We start from the raw sequence: 15,031 nt of genomic DNA, 5'->3' as shown, positions 1-15,031 counted from the left end.
TGAAAATAAGATACCATATATACTAAGCAAATTTCCTAAATTTGCTTGTAACAGATAAGTGAACTATAGATATGTAGATAAATAAAAACCCATAGGTACACCTGTTAACTCTTTTGGGGTCTAGTTCCTGGGCCTTTTGTGTATCCATATGCTCCTGCGCTACCGTCCACAGGATGGATATGACCTGCACAATAGATTATATTAGATTTTGCCACTGAAGTGGCTAGTTTATTGTGCACCCCATATCCATCCTGTGGACGGTAGCGCAAGAGCATATGGATACACAAAAGGCCTAGGAACTAGGCCCCAAAGGGTTAACAGGAATACATATGGATTTATATCTTCATATCTATAGTTCACTTATCTGTTACAAGCAAATTTAGGAAATTTGCTTAGTATATCTGGTATCTTATTTTCATTAATAAGATATCTTGACATGTCACATAGGTTATTATACTGTCTGTCTCTGTATTCCTCAATAAGTGGACAATTAAGCACATAGTGTTCAAGAGAGTGACCATATGCCTGATCACATAATTTACATTTAGTTTGATCATCATCTGTGTGTCTCCCAAACTGCCAGAAGTACTTGTAACCAAGCCTAAGCCTGGCCACTACAACATCAGTCAGTACTTGTAACCAAGCCTAAGCCTGGCCACTACAACATCAGTCAGTACTTGTAACCAAGCCTAAGCCTGGCCACTACAACATCAGTCAGTGTTCACACTGCAAGTTGCTCCATAAACATACTTATCTACGTTCATGTTATCATAGTGGGTTATAGATCTACTCAGACTTCTAACTGCATTCCTATAACAATAATTTTCATTATTTACTTCTCTCCTAATATTATTCCTAATGCTAGACACAGTTATACCAAAGTTATATTCTACATTCTCCTTCTGGGTACTCTTCTTGGCTAACATATCAACTTTATCATGAAGGAGTACAATAAAGTAGCCACTTCGGTGGTAAAATATAAAAAAATCTAAAAGTTTTCTGTGATGACCTGAGACAAACAGCAACTACAACAGCAACAGAATACAACTTTCAGTCAGTGCATGAATGGTATGCAGTACCGACAAGATGAAGAATTAGACAGGTTGGACATCTGGGTATCTTTATTTGTGGAAGTTTCTCCATCCAGTGACTTTATCAACACAAGAACATAATGGGAAGACAGTAGAACTATATACAATAGACGAGGTAATAAGTCCCTCAGTCTACAGTCTTCCCTTTATGTTCTTGAATTTGTATTGATAAAGCCACTGGATAGCTAAAACGTCTACAAATAAAGATACCCAGATGTTGCACCATCTAATTTTTCATCTTACACTCAGTTATCTCGAACAATTCACACAAAAATCCCTCACTTATGGAAAGACAGCAACAACTTTTCGGTCTGTCGTGAACCATTATAGCTGGATGTGGCAGCCAAAGCATTGACTAATTCACTCGGTGTCGAGGATGAGACATCGTGATGTGACCAACAGTTTGTAGGGACATCGGCATTTTAAGGGTAAGTTTATTCAGGTATATACAAATACAGTTATATAGATTATCATACATAGCAGTATATGTGTAGAGAACCTGGGATAACCCAAAAAAGTCAGACAGGGTGACTTATTTCAATTGTGGACCTTTGGGTACATACAATTTTTTTTCTATAGGCTAGGCCTAGTGTCCGTTTTAATGTTCGTAGTTTAGGACCATTTTAGTAGGCATGAGTCTTGTAGAAGGTTAGGTTATTACAATAGTTGAGTGTAGAGTACAGGTGTGAGTGGTTGTCCAGGCAGTTCTAAATAACTTTGAATGTTACTAACAAGGTCATTATTAAAGAATAACAGAGTCACAATACCGTGACTGGAACAATACACAAATAATTCTCACATAGGAGAATCAAACTTATAACGAGGTTTCGGTCTCCCTTAGGTTACCCTAAGTAATTTGAACGTATATTATTATGCAAAGCAACCACAGGGGAAGTTGAATGATAGCTCTAGGCCTGTTGTGTTGCAGTCATCACATCATCAGTAGCTTGCAATGTTACAAAAATAAGTAGGAAGTGCTTCCAGGTAGATTACTTCAGGAGAACGTTCCTCTGAGCTAGTCTGCCTTGACTTCTTACCCATTTCTGCAATATTGCAACTTTCTGATGCGTTCATTGCAACAGGAAAACCCAGAACTGTCCCGTAGCTCGATCTCTAGCGCACTCAGCTGACACGCTGAGGTCCGTGGTTCGATCCCCGGTACGGCTGGGAAATATTAGGACGTGTTTCCTCATGACACCTGCTGTCCATGTTCATCTAGTAGTAAGTAGGTACCTGGGTGTTAGTGGACTGGTGTGGGTCGCATCCTGGGTGTTAGTTGACTGGTATGGGTCGCATCCTGGGTGTTAGTTGACTGGTATGGGTCGCATCCTGGGTGTTAGTTGACTGGTGTGGGTCGCATCCTGGGACAAAATTGGCCTAATTTGGGGGAAATGATCAACATAACAAGGGGCTTTCTATATAGTAGTATGTCACTGATGTCAACTATGGTGTGTATACCTTGTACATGTACTGGTAGTAAGAAAGATATTATGTGTTGATTGCAAGAGGATAAGCCTCGAGCTACCATTCAACTCTCCCTGTGTTTATTATGCATCTTGTAATCGCTTGTTCGATTATTATAATTGCATTATTATGTAATACAATTATAATAATCGAAATATTGTTTATCTGTGTACACATTAATGATTTAGAAGAGAGATAAGAGAGTAAAACACACACGTCCAATACTTGGAAAAACGTTATAGACAAGTGGTCGTAATAAACATTCTTAAGACCTGTGTATATATTGTGTAATTATACCTGAATAGGCTTACTTATATACATAATTATGCATTGTAAATGGAGTTATGTTTTATAGTGATGGTCCCTGCGGCGGCTACTTCGTGAAGTGAGAGAAAACGTTGTTAGTGGCGGGTGAGGACCAATCACAACCCAGGAGAGCGTGGAGGTGGGTTGTGATTGGGTGAGAGGTTGTAAGTGTCGGCGGGTGAGGCAGTGTTTGTGTTGATGGTGTGTGTTGCAGTGTGGGGAAGCTTTGTGTGTACCTCAAGATGAGTCTTGCTGCCAGGTAGTGGGGTGATAGGTGCCGCTAGTGCCACCACAGTGCCACCCTGATGGCCCTAGTGACCACCTGTGACCACCTGTGACCCCCTGTGACCCCCTGTGACCACTTGTGACCACCTATGACCCCCTCACCCGGTGGTTATAGTACAGCATTAACTTTTTTACAGTGAGTTACGATGTGTTGACTACATCAACCAGTGTTGTGTTGACTACATCAACCAGTGTTATGTTGACTACATCAACCAGTGTTGTGTTGTGTTGACTACATCAACCAGTGTTGTGTTGACTACATCAACCAGTGTTGTGTTGACTACATCAACCAGTGTTATGTTGACTACATCAACCAGTGTTGTGTTGTGTTGACTACATCAACCAGTGTTGTGTTGTGTTAACTACATCAACCAGTGTTATGTTGACTACATCAACCAGTGTTGTGTTGTGTTGACTACATCAACCAGTGTTGTGTTGACTACATCAACCAGTGTTGTGTTGACTACATCAACCAGTGTTATGTTGACTACATCAACCAGTGTTGTGTTGTGTTGACTACATCAACCAGTGTTGTGTTGTGTTAACTACATCAACCAGTGTTGTGTTGACTACATCAACCAGTGTTGTGTTGTGTTGACTACATCAACCAGTGTTGTGTTGACTACATCAACCAGTGTTGTGTTGACTACAACCAGTGTTATGTTGACTACATCAACCAGTGTTGTGTTGTGTTGACTACATCAACCAGTGTTGTGTTGTGTTAACTACATCAACCAGTGTTGTGTTGACCACATCAACCAGTGTTGTGTTGACTACATCAACCAGTGTTATGTTGACTACATCAACCAGTGTTGTGTTGTGTTGACTACATCAACCAGTGTTGTGTTGTGTTGTGTTGACTACATCAACCAGTGTTGTGTTGACTACATCAACCAGTGTTGTGTTGACTACATCAACCAGTGTTGTGTTGTGTTGACTACATCAACCAGTGTTGTGTTGACTACATCAACCAGTGTTGTGCTGACTACATCAACCAGTGTTGTGTTGTGTTGACTACATCAACCAGTGTTGTGTTGTGTTGACTACATCAACCAGTGTTGTGTTGACTACATCAACCAGTGTTATGTTGTGTTGACTACATCAACCAGTGTTGTGTTGTGTTGACTACATCAACCAGTGTTGTGTTGACTACATCAACCAGTGTTGTGTTGTGTTGACTACATCAACCAGTGTTGTGTTGACTACATCAACCAGTGTTGTGTTGACTACATCAACCAGTGTTGTGTTGACTACATCAACCAGTGTTGTGTTGACTACATCAACCAGTGTTGTGTTGACTACATCAACCAGTGTTGTGTTGACTACATCAACCAGTGTTGTGTTGACTACATCAACCAGTGTTGTGTTGACTTCATCAACCAGTGTTGTGTTGACTACATCAACCAGTGTTACATTGTGTTGACTACATCAACCAGTGTTGTGTTGTGTTGACTACATCAACCAGTGTTGTGTTGTGTTGACTACATCAACCAGTGTTGTGTTGACTACATCAACCAGTGTTGTGTTGACTACATCAACCAGTGTTGTGTTGACTACATCAACCAGTGTTGTGTTGTGTTGACTACATCAACCAGTGTTGTGTTGTGTTGACTACATCAACCAGTGTTGTGTTGTGTTGACTACATCAACCAGTGTTGTGTTGACTACATCAACCAGTGTTGTGTTGACTACATCAACCAGTGTTGTGTTGACTACATCAACCAGTGTTGTGTTGACTACATCAACCAGTGTTGTGTTGACTACATCAACCAGTGTTGTGTTGACTACATCAACCAGTGTTGTGTTGACTACATCAACCAGTGTTGTGTTGACTACATCAACCAGTGTTGTGTTGACTACATCAACCAGTGTTGTGTTGACTACATCAACCAGTGTTGTGTTGTGTTGACTACATCAACCAGTGTTGTGTTGACTACATCAACCAGTGTTGTGTTGACTACATCAACCAGTGTTGTGTTGACTACATCAACCAGTGTTGTGTTGACTACATCAACCAGTGTTGTGTTGACTACATCAGCCAGTGTTGTGTTGACTACATCAGCCAGTGTTGTGTTGACTACATCAACCAGTGTTGTGTTGACTACATCAACCAGTGTTGTGTTGACTACATCAACCAGTGTTGTGTTGACTACATCAACCAGTGTTGTGTTGACTACATCAACCAGTGTTGTGTTGACTACATCAACCAGTGTTGTGTTGACTACATCAACCAGTGTTGTGTTGACTACATCAACCAGTGTTGTGTTGACTACATCAACCAGTGTTGTGTTGACTACATCAACCAGTGTTGTGTTGACTACATCAACCATTGTTGTGTTGACTACATCAACCAGTGTTGTGTTGACTACATTAACCAGTGTTGTGTTGACTACATCAACCAGTGTTGTGTTGACTACATCAACCAGTGTTGTGTTGACTACATCAACCAGTGTTATGTTGTGTTGACTACATCAACCAGTGTTATGTTGTGTTGACTACATCAACCAGTGTTATGTTGTGTTGACTACATCAACCAGTGTTGTGTTGACTACATCAACCAGTGTTATGTTGTGTTGACTACATCAACCAGTGTTGTGTTGTGTTGACTACATCAACCAGTGTTGTGTTGTGTGACTACATCAACCAGTGTTGTGTTGTGTTGACTACATCAACCAGTGTTGTGTTGTGTTGACTACATCAATCAGTGTTGTGTTGTGCTGACCACCCCAGCTAGCCTGTGGTGTGCTGACCACCCCAGCTAGCCTGTGGTGTGCTGACCACCCCAGCTAACCTGTGGTGTGTTGACCACCCCAGCTAGCCTGTGGTGTGTTGACCACCCCAGCTAACCTGTGGTGTGTTGACCACCCCAGCCAGTCTGTGGTGTGTTGACCACGCCAGCTAGCCTGTGGTGTGTTGACCACCCCAGCTAGCCTGTGGTGTGTTGACCACCCCAGCCAGTCTGTGGTGTGTTGACCACCTTAGCCAGTCTGTGGTGTGTTGACCACCCCAGCTAGCCTGTGGTGTGTTGACCACCCCAGCTAGCCTCTGGTGTGTTGACCACCCCAGCTAGCCTCTGGTGTGCTGACCACGCCAGCTAGCCTCTGGTGTGCTGACCACGCCAGCTAGCCTGTGGTGTGTTGACCACCCCAGCTAGCCTGTGGTGTGTTGACCACCCCAGCTAGCCTGTGGTGTGTTGACCACCCCAGCTAGCCTGTGGTGTGCTGACCATGCCAGCTAGCCTTTGGTGTGCTGACCACGCCAGCTAGCCTGTGGTGTGCTGACCACCCCAGCTAGCCTGTGGTGTGTTGACCACCTTAGCCAGTCTGTGGTGTGTTGACCACCCCAGCCAGTCTGTGGTGTGTTGACCACCTTAGCCAGTCTGTGGTGTGTTGACCACCTTAGCCAGTCTGTGGTGTGTTGACCACGCCAGCTAGCCTCTGGTGTGCTGACCACGCCAGCTAGCCTCTGGTGTGCTGACCACGCCAGCTAGCCTGTGGTGTGCTGACCACGCCAGCTAGCCTGTGGTGTGCTGACCACGCCAGCTAGCCTGTGGTGTGCTGACCACGCCAAGCAGTCTGTGGTGTGTTGACCACCCTAAGCAGCCTGTGGTGTGCTGACCACCCCAATCTGCCTGTGGTGTGTTGACCACCCCAAGCAGCCTGTGGTGTGCTGGCTGCCCCAATCTGCCTGTGATGTGTTGACAACCCCAAGCAGCCTGTGGTGTGCTGACCACCCCAATCAGCCTGTGATGTGTTGACCACCCCAAGCAGCCTGTGGTGTGTTGACTGCCCCAAGCAGCCTGTGGTGTGTTGACCGTCCCAAGCAGCCTGTGGTGTGTTGACCACCCCAAGCAGCCTGTGGTGTGTTGACCACCCCAAGCAGTCTGTGGTGTGCTGACCACCCCAAGCAGCCTGTGGTGTGCTAACCACACCAAGCAGGTTGTGGTGTGTTGACCACCCCAAGAAGCCTGGTGTGTTGACCACCCCAAGCAGTCTGTGGTGTGTTGACCACCCCAAGCAGTCTGTGGTGTGTTGACCACCCCAAGCAGTCTGTGGTGTGTTGACCGCCCCAAGCAGCCTGTGGTGTGTTGACCACCCCAAGCAGCCTGGTGTGTTGACCACCCCAAGCAGTCTGTGGTGTGCTGACCACCCCAAGCAGCCTGTTGTGTGCTAACCACACCAAGCAGGTTGTGGTGTGTTGACCACCCCAAGAAGCTTGGTGTGTTAACCACCCCAAGCAGTCTGTGGTGTGTTGACCACCCCAAGCAGTCTGTGGTGTGTTGACCACCCCAAGCAGTCTGTGGTGTGTTGACCACCCCAAGCAGTCTGTGGTGTGTTGACCACCCCAAGCAGGCTGTGGTGTGACCAGGAATGTGCTGTCCACACCAGCTAGCATGTGGTAGTGTCGTGTCAGCATGTATCAGTGTTGCAATTACCACCAGCCTGACTTGGCAGTGATCATACTATCATTACCAGACACAGAATTAACTTCCATCTTTCCTTGATCATGATGATCCACAAGAATTGAGTTATGAATTACAGTCTCATTAGATCCAGGACTAGGAGCTAAGACTCAATCCCTGCAATCACTAATACATCACTACTCTACAAGAACAGTGGAAATAAGTCAGTGACTTATTGAGTTAGCCTAAGTTAAATCTACATAATATTATGTCCAGTGGAAATAAGTCACTTAGACTTTTTTTGGGGGGTTATCCTAGGCAATTTCCACTATGTATGATATTTGTGCTTATGTGTACCTGTGCCTAAATAAACTTAATTATTAATCACCTATACTATCAAGACCATTGTAAAAAAATATGTTTAAAAGCCTAAATAAAACTTTCTTAATATTGGAGCACTGTAGTAGACCTATTGGCCCATGCTAGGCAGATCTGACTCACACTCAGCCTTTCCCACAACAGCAGTGTGTGAGCTTTCTCTCTCATTGTGTAATTTTTGCAAGGACAAATCTGTGTACTGTTTTATATCTTAAATAACAACCATATTATGTACAGTATTCCATGGTTGAAATAATTTGTTGTGATTATTTGTTATACAGTGGACCCTCAGTTATCAGCCATAATCCATTCCAGAAGATTGGCCTAAATCTGAAATGGCCAAAAACCGAAATAATATTTCCCATAAGAATTAATGTAAATACAATTAATCCATTCCAGACACCCAAAAATATTAGCAAAAATACATTTTTTAAAGATTAACTATAGTTTTACATACACAAAACTATGAGAACTAAATAAAATAAATAAATGATCATTTAAATCACTATTACATTCCTTTACTGAAGACTCTTGTTGGCTTGGGAAGACAGGGAGGAGAGAGGGAGGACTGATTATTGTTTGGAAGGGTAATCCCCCTCCATAAAGACTTCAGTTATCAAAGCCCTCTCTGGGGTTACATCCCTTCTTTGTCTTTTACTGCCACTAGGTCCAGCTTGAGAGTTACTGCACCCCTGTCACACACACACACACACACACACAAAAAAAAACTGTCCATAGAGCTCTATTTCTGGCTTCTCTTTAAGATTTGCCTGAAGTGCAGATATGGCTTGTTTGAGCTTGATCTCTTCTTCCTCCTCTTAACCAGTTTCCTCAGCTGTGGTCTGTTGCTGTTCCAGATGAAGGTCTTGCAGCTCTTCAGTTGTTAGCTCTTCTCTGTGGTCCTTCACCAACTCTTCCACATCCTTGCCACTCACCTCCAACCCCATGGACTTCCCCAAATACACAGTAGATTCCACAACAGGTGGAGGGTCGTCAGGGGTCAGCCTCAAACCCTTCAAAATCCTTGTTGAGGACACATTCTGGCTACAGTTTTCTCCAAGCAGGGTTCAAAGTCCTGGAAGTCACTCCCTGCCAAGCCTTACCTATAAGGCTTATGCAATGGGGGATATTGAAATGATTCTTCCAGAACTCTCTTAGGGTCAAGTCAGTGTCTGAGGTCACTTCAAAGCACCTTTGAAACACTGCTTTTGTGTAGATTTTTTTGAAGTTAGAAATGACCTGCTGGTCCATGGGCTGGGTGAGAGGAGTGGTGTTGGAGGCAAGAACTTCACTGTTATAAAACTTAACTCCAGAGACAATTGGTCTACCAAGTTTGGAGGATGAGCAGGAGCATTGTCTAGTACCAGGAGACACTTGAGTGGCAATTTATTTTCCTGGAGTTATTTTTTCACACTCGTGCCAAACACTTCATGGACCCAGTCAATGAAAATGTGCCTTGTGACCTATGCCTTGTTATTAGCTTTCTACAACACACACAGTTTACTCTTGATGACATTGCTTTTCTTGAACACTGGGATTTTTAGAGTGATACACCAATAAAGGCTTCACTGTGAAATCCCCACTAGTGTTAGCACAGAACAAAAGAGTAAGCCTGTCTTTCATAGGCTTGTGTCCTGGCAGTGCCTTTTTCTCCTGTGTGATGTAGGTCCTCTTTGGCATTTTCTTCCAGAACTGACTCACGAATGCAGTGGAGTGGCGGGTGGACGTGTCCAATACGGCTGATCTCCGAAATAACTGCCAATAACCGAGATAGAATTTTGGCCAAAAAAAAGTGGGTGAAAACCGAAATGGCCGATAACTGAGGGTCCACTGTATATGTTATAGTGTAATAGGCAAAATAGGAATATCATTTAATATACAAATTCTTTTTTTATTAAATAGGTTGTGTAATGGAATTGGCTGTATTTTAAATAGAAGTTTAATGACATAACCCAACCCAACCTATCCTATATCAGCCATAAAATTGTTGGTTAATTAAGGTTGAGTAACATTAAGTTAGGTTATGCTCCAGTAGAGGACTTTACTCTTAAGTTGATTATTTTTACTGCTCATACTAGGAATTCATGTCTATCCAGGGTGAAACAAAATCATTTGGTGCCAGGTAAAATATCAGTATTGTGTTCTACCCTTGATTTGTCCTGTGGCTCAGTTGATAGCATCTTCACTTCACATACTGAAGGTCCATCATTTGATCCCCAGCATGGGTGGACACCTTGGGCATGTTTCCTTAAATCTGTTATCCTTGTTTACCTTGCAGTTAGCCAACTGTTGTAGGTCACATCCCAGGTTTACATCCCAGGAGGTGGGCTTGGAGATGATCTGAGGTAGGATGACATCTCTCATCCTATAAATTCTACTGTGAAAAAAAAAAAAAAAAAAAAAAAAAAAGTCACAGCATAGTATCAGAGCATTTGACTCATAGCAGAGAGGACCTGGGTTTAATGCTGTCCAGAGATGTGCATATGCAAGTTTTCTAGCACCTACCATTGTTCATGTACCCTGTGGCTTGGTTGGTAATGGTCTCGTCTCACACACTGAGTATCCTTGGTTCAATTCCTGACATGGGTGGAAATGCTGGGTGTGTTTTCTTACACCTGCTCTGTCTGTTGGCCTAGTAGTCAGTAGATACCTGGGTGTTAGTCGACTGGTGTGGGTCGCATCCTTTGGGACAGGATTGAAGGACCCTTTGAGGGTCGAGAGGCCCTCTCCCAAACTCATCAAAATTTTTTCGAAAAACAAAATTATTTTTTCATATGAAATGATAGAGAATCTTTTTCAGATCATAATGACACCAAAAGTATGAAATTTGATGGAAAACTTATGGAATTATGGTCTTGCGAAGTTATCGGTCTCAATGATATTTATGCATAGGCGATTTTGCCCATTTTCTGCCCTATTTTCGGCCAGTTCCAATGTTCTAGTCGACTAAAATCATAGCTATTTCACTAGAGTTCCATTTGTTCTATCAACTGAGTACCAAAAACTGCCCATTTACCGATTTCAACTACCCAATAAAGTGGTCAGAAATTGGCAATTTGGCCAATTTTACACACATTTCAAAATAGTCCAGAATAAACAAGACAGACATTCGTGGCACTAAGATAACATATTATCTGTTCATTAGTCACATCTCTAGGCCCCTCTTACAATACTTTTGCTTTCCAGTTTAAATTTTTATTCTCACAAAAAATAGAAGATTTACTGTTATGTATACTACTGCATCATTGCAAAAACGGTATAAATAATATCAGCACACTTGTGAAAGAATATGTATTAGCCTCGCCAGTTGACGTGTATTGGACTTGTGGCATGATTTGTTTACTCTTGAACATCGGCAAAAATCAAACATTTTTACTAATTTAAGCTCAGTTTCAAGGGACTTGTCATTGTGAAACCAATCAGAATCATCTCTATTTCTGTAGTATATCTTCCATTCTATCAATTGAGACCAAGAAAAAGAGAATACAACTATAAGTACTATATGAAAAACACTCGAAAGTTGCTGTTTTAAACCAAAAACACGGTCGGACTTGTTTTTTCTCATTATGCACTGCGTGTGTCAAGATTTTTTTTATACTGTTCACACTGACCACGCAGACCCATTCTTTCATATGTAGGCCTGCCAGCTTTCTTCCACCAGATTTGAAGGTGCTAGAATTTACGTGTACAGTGGTCCCTCGTTTTTCGTAATTAATCCGTTCCTGGAGGAGCTACTATAAACGAAATTTACGATTTGCGAATCAATTTTCCCCATAAGAAATAATGTAAATTAAATACAATTAATCCGTTCCTGACACCCAGAAGTATTAAAACAAAATTTTTACATGAAATATACATATAGTACATAAACAATACAATGGGAAATGATGAATGAAACATTAACAGCATAACGCTTACCTTTATTGGAGATTCTTCTTAGTGTATGGGAGACTGGAGGAGGAGAGAGATTGGATTGTTTACAGTTTGGAAGGGGAATCCCCTTCCATCAACACCTCAGGTACCAATTGCTTTTCTGGGGTTACTTCTCTTCTCTGTTTCTTAATGCCACTAGGACCACCATGAGAGTCATTGGAGTCCTGTCTCGCAAAATAACTGTGGAGAGAGCTCTGTTTCTGGTGTCTCTTTAACACTTCCCTAAAATGGCCCAAGACTTTGTCACTGTACATATTTCTCACCTTCTTTACCACAGGCTTGGCACTAGGAGCTTTCTTTGGAGCCATGGTAGCTTATTTAGTACTTGCAAGCACTAAAATGAGTGGAATATTATGAAATATTTTGTAGGAGCACTTGAGGGGACCTTCACTCACTGGTAAACAATGCCAGACTGGCTGGGTAGGGAGGCCGCCCCGGCTCACACCGTGCTTACGCGTCCCGGACAAACTACTATTCGTGAGTCAACCTATGAAAAGCAAGTCCATGTTTATACAAAAATATCCCTATGATTGGCGAAATTTACGATTGCCGAGAACTACGAAAAGCAAGGGACCACTGTACAAGTACATGACTGACCCTGGCTGCAGTGACGTACAGGTACATGACTAACCCTCAAAGGGTTTATGGAAATGACAGACAGTCCTCGATGATGCACTAACTTTCTTGGGTTATCCTGGGTGGTTAACCCTCTGAGTTAAAACTCCGAACAAATCTTATCTTATCACTAGCAGTAAATTGGTACATAGGAGATAGTTAACTGTTGTGGGTTGCATCCTGGGTAGGACTTAATAAAGAACCAAGTGAGACAAAACACATACAGTACATTAATTCTTAAAAACATATTTCCTTTCCAGTCTAAGAGGCTCTATCTGAGATAAGACCTTGGGGAAGATGTCTCCAGTACATACGTATGTACTATGTAATAGTAGGTACAATAACTTGTTTCAGTTATTGGGTTATCCTGGATTAAATCCAAGTACTGTACCATTACAGTACAGTAATTTAATACATATGTCCATTATAAATATGTGCCTCAGAGCCCTCTTGGGTTAAGTAAATAAGTATACAGGCGCTACCCTACTGACGAACATTCAAGTTGCAAACATTTGGACATACGAACAGACATTTGGACATAGAAACAAACTGTACAGTATCAGTACATTACTGATACTGTACAGTATTGTCTTCAAGTTTTCAATGAACAATGGCACAGAGACAGAACAGTAATTATTGTTTTTAATATTATTATCATGATAATAATATTAAAAACAATAATAATAATAATGGAAAATTTTATAGGGGTTACCTGTATGTACCTCAACATTACATGCATACGAGTATTCTCATTGGGAGACAACAACCATATTGTTTACCGTAGTCACCCCGTGTAGACATGTGAGAAAACTTAGCCACCCCTGGTTACTACAGGTGGTCCCTTCGACCTCACAATCTTATCCATATCTATCAGAGACCAGTATAAATTGGATAGCACCCATAAGTATGGCGCTACTAATTAATTGTGGACTGCATAGATTATACTAGTTTAACTGAATCAAGGGGGGGAGAGTAGGTTACACATGGATATATCCATCAAGGAAAAACACTTGTATATAATCCCACCACTTACCAGATATTCTCTGGTGGTCACTTGATGTAGCTGGATCACCCACAACCTATCCAATTACAACATACCTAACTGGCCAGTATCAGTCTACTATAACTAGAAGGGTTATTTAACTGTGGGTGATTGATGCTTCTTATTTCCTCCATTCACCATCTCATTTCGATGTCCTGCTACACCAACACGTTTCTTATTCCAGCAGGACGAAGTATCCGTTGGTTTGTCCCGGTTTAGAAGTCGTGACTCCATAAAAAATTCACTATTCTCGGGACGGGAACCACCAGGTCTACACGTGTTCACTCGGAGCAAGGCGACTTGTTTCACTTCATGCATTCTCTTAGCTTAGTGTTATTATCACTGATTACATTACAATTCACAAGACGATTTAATGTCTCATAATTATTATACACATTAGAGGTCACTGCAGCGCTGTATAGCCCTTGTGGCTTAGCGCTTCTTTTTGATTATAATAATAATAATTAGAGGTCACTCCATTAAGATCTGAGACCGATGAGTGAGGATTAAATCACAGGTATTTTCCCCTGGACACACTCCATGGCGGCGCACCAGTCACCACCAGTCCTACCATTATTCACTAATTTTACCACTTATTACAGCGGTCCCATAAATCACGTTCCCTCACTCTTCACCAGGGACAGTTATGACACTTCCTATTATGAAGTGAGGCCTATATTAATCCTTAGGCCGCCATGAACGCCAATTTCCTGGTCCCATTTTGTCACAGCCTCTTAACTCCATTCCAAACACTCTTGCTCCCTGATGCCCCATCTCGACCTCTCCCCTGCCCATCAGCGCAGGCGCAGAGCTTCCCCGTTGGTTCTATTCTATTTTCAAATGGATTTTTTTGATCCATATCAATACATTTAACACCTATTAGGCACTATAGCTTCGGAACATTAAAATATTTTTCACAATAATCGTAACAATAGAAAAATGGCAAAATAACGATTTACGAACAATTCAAGATACGAACAGCCTTCTTGAACATAACTTGTTTGTAAGTTGGGGGGCATCTGTACTTGATAAAACCCACCCTTGAATGAAACATTAAAATGATTCTCTGCTACTAGTGTCTTTAGTTCCACTTGTCAGCTTTTGCCATTGTCTACCTATTTTTCCTCTGATTAAAAAAAGACAATAAATAAATACCTACCAGGGCACAGAGGACCCAGTTGCTGATAACCTAGTTAACTAAGCAAACAGCAGACGAGCCTAGACCATGGTTTGGCTCGAGGAGTAGAAAAAACTTGGGAACTCATCAAAGGTATATCAAAGATAAATGCATTATCTGCCCCTAACAATTTTAGTTATAACAACATGTAACAAGAGATGGTCATCTCTTGGAGAAAGGTGGGAGAGGCCATGTTTCAAGCTTAACGTTTATACATTGCTTTGTGAGTTAGGTTTGTAATAGTGAGAGATATGTACCTGTTTCCTCTATCAAAAGTTTCTCTTTATAATGGATGACAGTTATGTTAATTTACAATATACCGGGTAACTTTTTTTTTG

General features: G+C 42.0%; 1 protein-coding gene across 3 annotated transcripts in view; it reads left to right on the top strand.

Moving 5' to 3' along the window:
• The first annotated feature begins 3,063 nt into the window (after positions 1–3,063).
• Positions 3,064–15,031, top strand: part of LOC128691916 (uncharacterized) — a 129,947-nt gene continuing 117,979 nt past the window's right edge. For all 3 annotated transcript variants that reach the window (XM_070101061.1, XM_070101060.1, XM_070101059.1), the window contains exon 1: positions 3,064–3,282. The gene's annotated coding sequence lies outside the window, so the exon portion shown is untranslated. The remainder of the gene's footprint in view (positions 3,283–15,031) is intronic.

This window comes from Cherax quadricarinatus, chromosome 75, assembly GCF_038502225.1.
Source record: "Cherax quadricarinatus isolate ZL_2023a chromosome 75, ASM3850222v1, whole genome shotgun sequence".
Classification (NCBI taxonomy): domain Eukaryota; kingdom Metazoa; phylum Arthropoda; class Malacostraca; order Decapoda; family Parastacidae; genus Cherax; species Cherax quadricarinatus.
Note: the sequence above shows the minus strand (reverse complement) of the source record. Positions and strands in the feature narration are given on the sequence as shown.